The 6,000-nt window shown below is 40.3% G+C and overlaps 1 protein-coding gene across 11 annotated transcripts in view; it reads right to left on the reverse strand.

The window, feature by feature from the left end:
• RBM47 (RNA binding motif protein 47) overlaps positions 1-5,175 on the reverse strand; it is a 142,952-nt gene extending 137,777 nt beyond the window's left edge. For 5 of the 11 annotated variants that reach the window (XM_023532192.1, XM_023532190.1, XM_023532185.1 and 2 more), the window contains exons 1-2: positions 4,711-5,175; positions 1,836-1,930 (exon numbers count right to left, since the gene is read on the reverse strand). The gene's annotated coding sequence lies outside the window, so the exon portion shown is untranslated. Of the gene's footprint in view, positions 1-1,835; positions 2,026-4,710 lie in introns of all 11 variants that reach the window. The other 6 variants (XM_023532195.1, XM_023532193.1, XM_023532188.1 and 3 more) reach the window with 2 other exon arrangements.
• Positions 5,176-6,000: the final 825 nt, after the last annotated feature.

The following is a 6,000-nucleotide window of genomic DNA, read 5'->3' on the forward strand; positions in this document are numbered from 1 at the left end:
ATTTTGTTGATTACTCTAAGAACAAATTAGTCCACGGAGCTGAGCTCTCCTCTGCATCAGCATGCTGCAGGTTTGGCCTTTTATAACCTAACTAGACTCCAAGGTAAATTCGCAGCTACCATGTTCTTCCCTCGGCAAGTCTGAAATAGTAAGATCATCAGCATAGAGAAATGTAGTATAGACATTAGCTGGGAGGGTATTAAAAAAACAACAACAAAAGACATGAGGCCATTGAATTTTCCGTTAATAATAAGTTGCAGTGCCCCAGTGAGTTTTCTGTGTCACCAAATCCTCCCCGCTGTAGTTACACAAAGGCAACTTTGTCTTAAGAAGGCTACTGAGAAGATGGGCCTAATCTTGGCAAGGGCTTGGTGTACCAAGAACTATGTTATTATTTTTCTTTTTTAAAAATGACAACAAACAAAAAGAAATATTACTTAAGCCACCTTTTCAAAAGTGCTAGTACCATCACTGAATGGATATCTACTTTTAGAAACATGAATATTTCACCTGAGCTTGAAAGACCTAAGTATACATTTTCAGAATAGCAATTGAATTGATCTAAGAAAATGAATCCTTGAAAAAAATCTTAATTTTATTAAATACTTCTTTCTTTTGGAATGATGTGAAATGCTTTACAAAAATGATCAAGCTGGGTCTCAGTGCTCTGAAAGCTAAATGCTTTTTATTATAATTTTTACAGGTTGGCATTTCCTTGGCCAGGTAGAAGCGTCCTGTTCCTGTTTCAGCTGCACAATGCCTTACATTCATTGTATACCCACCCATTGCCCATTGGTACCTATAGTTAACTCTTGCTTACCCATGCATGGATTATTCATGGCTTCTGGGATCAGGCTGTCTTTCTCCCTAGCTGGTGGAAACTTTAATATAATCAGTATTAACTATTACAAAAAGCAAAGCACAATCATAAGGTTAAAACTGTCAGCAACTCCCCTTTCATTCAACATAAACCCAACCAGGCACCTATTCTGGTCTTGGCACTGGGCCACCATGTTCATAAGAACCACAAACAGACAGTATTCCCAAAGACAAATAACATGATTTGAGGAGGCCAGAGATTGTTTTCTTGATTAGGGTGAATGGCTGTAATTTAAAAATAAAGTATATATTTTGCACTACCAGGAATCTGCTAAGACCAAAGGATTGATATTTTCCCAAAATCGCAAAGGGCTTTCAGGGTTACACTAGCACTTTGTCTCCTCCTGATGTCGTCTCTCTTAAATGGCCTACGGAAAGGTAGGGATTGTGCTTTTGATTTCTGAAATGGCCCCTCTTACAACCTGATAGGGTTTATCAAAAGGGCATCTATAAACTACAGTCAATCATTTCTATTATAGTATCAATTTACTTAGGTTTTATATTTTACAAACACATAAACTATATACATTTAAATATATTCACACATCATTTTTTGCATGAACTAAGTTCCTATGATGGCAAAAACTAAATATTCACACACAAAACTTATTCACACACTATAACTTATTTCTATACATAAGTTACAGAAACTGAGCTGTGATTTTTTTTTCAGGTGCCCTTAAATCACTAAACGAAGTAGAAAAAAGTCAGAGTGGGAATGCGGTTGAAAGTATTGTGCCTTTTGTAATCAATTTACTTTTGGTTGTACCAAGAGATGATATCTTGAATTCAATCAAATTAGCCATCTATTTCAGTGTACTAGGAGCATTTAAATTACAAAAGTGAGGGATGAGCCTCAAATTCCTACAGTTGCCAGTTCACCTGCAATAGTTTTAGAACATCCATAAGCTCCATGTGAGCTTTCTGGTAAATTACTAATTGTGTTTGGAACTCACCTGTTTCTTGACTTTTATTTCTCCAGACACTCTCCTTCCACTTTCACTGGAAAATTCCTCCCTCACTCCTTTTCCAGGGCAAAATATAAGAGGTTCTGAAAAGAGGGAGCACACTAACTTCAAGGGGAGGATATCTTTCCCTCTGTCTCCTTCTCCCATACAGATGCTGACAAACTAGAAAGGGAAGCAACTATAAGAGAAATAGAAACAATCAGATGTCAAGCTCAGGTGATCTCAGGAGTGTTTTACTGACAAGATGATTCAGGACCACACACAAAAAGTGGCAGGGTGCCAATTCCCCCTAAATCCCTCCAGCATGAGATGTTTCCAACAACTTAAGGTGGCAATTGAACAATTACTTATTATTTCTACGATAGTTCTCTAGAGATTCTGAAGGCCTCCTATCTCGTAAACCAAGTCATCTGCATTACCATTATTGAAAATCTTTTCCCAGTTATTCTCTGAAGCAATTACTCTGAGCAGGTGGTTGTTTTGACTAACATATACCTCTAAACAATATTAAACCAAAAAATCAATATCATCATGACACAAAGACTACTCCCAAGAGGAAAAATATCTCTTAATCAGGCCAGCAGTTGAAATGTTCTAATATAACCTTTAACTTGGCATCATTCTGACAACCACTTTTTTTAAGCTGCATTACATCTTCATTGTAACTTTATAAATGTTTGGCGCACAAATTCTAGAGTTATGAAAAATGTATCACTTTTCTAAGTCTTATGAATCCCAAACTTAAGCCATCTTCAGAATAAGTTGTTTGTTTTTTTCCCCTAGGATTATCTATTCTCTGGGAAAACCCAATTAAAGTTTCACTTGAACGTCAGTCCATTTTTGAGATCTCACTCGCGGCACCAGCACCCCTGCATCCATTCCCCTGCCCAGTCCTGAAAATCAGAAGGGACTTGTAATGCGGAAGTGGAAACCTGACTGAAATAGTCAAATACTTTCCTACAGCAATCAAAGCTCAATTACTGGGGACATGATTTAACTTTAATCTTCAGATCGAGAGCAGAATTTGGAAAGCAAACTCATTCTGTAAGAAAATAATTTTATCTACTTTAACCTAATCTTTGTTTAAATTACCCAGAACAGGTTTTGGTACTAGTAAGCCAAAGACAACAGTCTAATCTGAATATTCTTATAATGTGAAGGAAAAAAAAATGTGAGTAGTCTCATAAACACTAGTTAAAGTATATAGGATACCTGTCCAGAAGCACAGTTTCCTTGCTTTGTATCTTTATTTCATCCTTAGTGTTACCAACATATTTCAAAATTTATTACAAAATTTAGTCTAGAGCAGCACAGTGGGTAATCAAAAATAAGTACATAAACTATTAAAGTTGTAGATATTGAAGTAAAATAATGATGCCAAAATTTGGATACTATGAGCTTCTGAAAAATCAACAACCAAGAGGAAGTTTAAAAAAATCTTCAAAATTTGATTCAGTTTCAGCATATGTTCAAAGAAACTCTTGAGCAGATGAATTTAAGTGCAGCCTAGTCAGGTAAAGAAGCATGGCAGAGTTAGGCTAGCAGCTCTTTTTCTATCAGCTTATTTCTTCACTTAACAAATATTAAAAGTTAATAGTGAACCAGTTCTGATTCCTCATTCTGCCAGTATGCAGTAATTAAGTCAAAGAGGCCAAAGGGATCTATATCAGAACAGGACGAGGGTGAGGTAGACAAGAAAGAATACAAAACCCTAAACTTTCCCTCCTCCTGTTTCCCTTTCAGACTGTGTTGGTTTTGTTTCCCTCCAAGATTTCAGATCATCAATCTGACAAAGATTATTGTTTAAATTAATAGTAACAATCTCCCAAAGTATCATTTCATTGCCTTGGTTGTATACTTTGGTTTGTCTAGAGGTTGTGTTTTATGCCGCTAACAACCTTTCATCTTTTAGAACTGGCACCTGCGGTTCTCAAGCGCTCTTGGTCTAGTCGTAACTGTGCTTAAAACTTCGGCAGTCTCTTTGTATTTGTGTGGTCAACCCCTTGCTTTCTCTCTCCTGAAAACTTCATGTGACTCCAGCATTAAAATTTTCAAAGAATACATTTCTAATCTACATTCCTGCTAAAGAAAACTAAGTGAGTCATTAAAATGCCACTATGAAAACTACTCAATTTTTCCTTCAAAGCAGTATGGCCTATAAGTAAATACCTTGAGGACCCTATCTATTACTTTGATAAGCCAAAAGAAAAAAGCCGCATCCCCAAATGCTTGGGGACAGTACCCCAGAGCAGATAAACATTTATCTAATTAAAACAGAAATTGTTTATTTGAAAAATTCCATTTCCTTTACTGGAACTGATTTCTTAAATATCCAGTGACTGGTGATTGGTCAGCTGTCATACATAACTCATCAGTCCCGCACTTTTATGCAGATTGAATCTTTAAGTTGAAACAACCAAGCCTCCACTAAATTACACTTGGAGGTGAATTACCACAGGAAGACATCCCCCACCATCCTTAACACTCAAGTGAAATGACTGTCATGAACGTTTCCTCAATCTCGGTTTAATAATCTGATTCTAAAAAGTCACCTGTGTCCCTGGACAGCCCAATCATGTGTTTTCAAGGGTGAAAAAAAAAAAAAAGTCTGTTTCTTGTATGGAAACGGTTTCATCATCACAGGAAACATCATGGGGCTGACTGTATGATTTTCTGGTTTTCCAGAGCTGACGCTTTGAAAATCTTTTTATACACCATTTCTTTTCCACTAAAATATTTGAGTCTGAAGGAAGGTGGTAGAATGAGATAAGATCTAAAGAGAGAAGAAAAAAATTTGCAAAATAGGGACCCAAAAGTAAAATGAAGGGACAGTAGTTAGAAAGATTACCAAAAACCACCTTACCTTTGTTATGTACTTGAAGTCGCCCACTTCAGAAATTAACACCATTCATTCACAGCCCGGTAGTAATTTACACGGCTAGCAAGTAACCTACAACATCTTCTCCGCCTCCCTCTTCTTAATGTTAAACAAAAATAAGGAGTGTCCAGCTACTCCCCACCGCGCCGCTTAAAGCAACAGGTCGTTTTAGGCTTAACTCCCAGACTCTGGGAATTCCAGTTTGTCAGACTTTCTGAACCTTGGAAACCTGCAGAGAGAAACTCTCAACAAGGGCAACTCCTCGAGCCCCGGCTTCTCACTGTCCCAAGCTGCACATTCCAGAGTGGGAAGCAGGAGCGAGAACCAGAAGGCAGCTCTCTGGGGCTAAATTCCTGGCGCCAGCGAGAACTTGAAAGCGCGGCGACCCCACCGGCAGAACAGCGCGGGGTCCGCACCCGGGGGAGACCAGCGGCGGGGAGAGCCCTGCTGCGTCCTGCGCTCCGCACCGGGAGCGCTCAGCGACTGGTCTCCCCGCTCTTCCCTGTTCCCTCCTCCTTCCTCCCGATGCCCTCCCCCGCCGAGGCCATTTGCCTCACAGTAGCAAGGTTGTCTCTCGTCTACTCCCTTCTCTTAAACTCACCAAACCAGATTTTTACTCCCAAACACTGGCAACTTCCCGTAAATCTGCGCTGAAATTTTATCCTGCTCGCTGAGCCTCCGCTGGCCAAAGGCCAGTGCAACATTCCTGTTGTTTTAGGAGCCCAGATACCTTTGCTGAAGGTTAAAAAAATAAATCTGCCTTGTTGGGATAGATTTGGGGACTTCAGACAGACATCTTTCCCCGTTCAAAAAGTGACATTCATTTCAGACATCCAGAGGTGACCCCAGAAGCGGCACCTGCTGCACCTGAGGACATCAGTCCGAATCAGACGTGTGGCCGGCCCCCTTCGCGCTGTTCAGAGACACCAAGCAGAACCTTGTTTGAGGAACAAGGAAATTGCTGTTGAATCACGAGCGGATCAGTACCACCCCACCCCCGTCCTGCCACCCTAGTAAAGAAGTCGTTTAACCAGGTAAGATCAGGGCGAGCAACGCGGAGGCCTTGACGAAAGGGAGACCTCCCAAGAGTGTCCTTACCTGAAGCAGAGCACCGCTCCGACGAACGCAGGAAAGAACGTCACGCCGACAGAGCCCTGACCTTTGCTGGGGCCTTCGCAGCAGGGCCTGGGGCCTGGGCGCTGCTCGTCAGAAGTGGCTCATTTTAATGCGCTCTGCCCTAAAGTTACAGCTAGTTTCTAGAAAGGGAACAACAAA

This window comes from Pteropus vampyrus, unplaced genomic scaffold (assembly GCF_000151845.1).
Source record: "Pteropus vampyrus isolate Shadow unplaced genomic scaffold, Pvam_2.0 Scaffold79, whole genome shotgun sequence".
Lineage (NCBI taxonomy): Eukaryota > Metazoa > Chordata > Mammalia > Chiroptera > Pteropodidae > Pteropus > Pteropus vampyrus.